This window comes from Schistocerca gregaria, chromosome 6, assembly GCF_023897955.1.
Source record: "Schistocerca gregaria isolate iqSchGreg1 chromosome 6, iqSchGreg1.2, whole genome shotgun sequence".
In the NCBI taxonomy this organism is placed as follows: Eukaryota; Metazoa; Arthropoda; class Insecta; order Orthoptera; family Acrididae; genus Schistocerca; species Schistocerca gregaria.
In genome coordinates, this window is record NC_064925.1 from 345,394,566 (window position 1) to 345,395,743 (window position 1,178).

General features: G+C 37.1%; 1 non-coding gene across 1 annotated transcript; it reads right to left on the minus strand.

The window, feature by feature from the left end:
* Window positions 1-332: 332 nt before the first annotated feature.
* Trnas-gga (transfer RNA serine (anticodon GGA)) lies at window positions 333-416 on the minus strand. Its single transcript is given in 2 exon segments — window positions 333-367; window positions 377-416. It is a non-coding gene; the product is annotated as a tRNA-Ser (tRNA).
* Between the last annotated feature and the right edge of the window lie 762 nt (window positions 417-1,178).

A 1,178-nucleotide genomic window follows, 5' to 3' on the forward strand; every position in this document is an offset into this window, starting at 1 on the left:
CACTGAACGAGACAACTTCCTAAAGCAGTAAGTATCAAATGTACACGCTGCTTTTTATGTAAATATAACCATCTAGATCGCTTAGTATATTTCTTCATTGATAACGCTGTTTCTGCTGATGCCATCATCAATTCACAGATGTAGAACTTGTAAACCAAGGTTCAGAGTCACAATCGGTAAAACTTATGCCTAATTGCGACCTTAGCGTCTCGATTTGGTTCAAATGGTTCAAATGGCTCTGAGCACTATGGGACTTAACATCTGAGGTCATCAGTCCCCTAGAACTTAGACCTGCGTAATCCTGACTAACCTAAGGACATCACATATATCCATGCCCGAGGCAGGATTCGAACCTGCGACCGCAGCTGTCACGCAGTTCCAGACTGAAGCGCCTAGAACCGCTCGGCCACACAGGCCGGCTCTCGATTAGGCATGGGTATTACTGGTACTGATGGTGAAAGTTATTTTAAACATTCTATGTTTGTGATCTAATGATGGCAGCAGCTGAAACGACATTATAAATGAAGACATACAGTAAAACATCTAGACAGTTGTATTAACAAAATATTCACCATGATGGCCGATTTGTTCATGAAATTTATTACCGTTATTAATAAGCAAGCTTAATCTTTCCAGGCTTAACTGGAGTCAGATTTCCATCGAAAAATCTGTCTATATAAATAAAAATAAAAATCTTCTTTATTCAGAATCGTGTGTCTCCGACAGTTCTTGACCGATTGCTTCGAAGTTTTGTCACAACGTTCTATTCTAAAATAGGCGTGTTTTCAGGTACCTACTTCTTATAGCAATCTTCCCCTATTACTAATTTACAAAAAATTATCTATTACATGTACTTTAAAAATCAGTATGTAACAAGATCTGCATATTCCAATGTTACATGGCTCAAAATTTCAAAACTTTCAGTTAAAAATTTTCGGAGATTTTCAGTTGGTAACATTTACAGTTTCTATTAATATGGTCGTGTTTTTAGGTACCTACTTCTTTAACTTACGTATATTTTTCATATGTGTGTGTGTGTGTGTGTGTGTGTGTGTGTGTGTGTGTGTGTAATATATAAAGGGAAAACACTGTTACGCGCACACACACACACACACAAAATAGTGCAATGTTATTAGCAAACAGGAAAGTTGTGTTTATGGTTCAATGGTTTATGATTA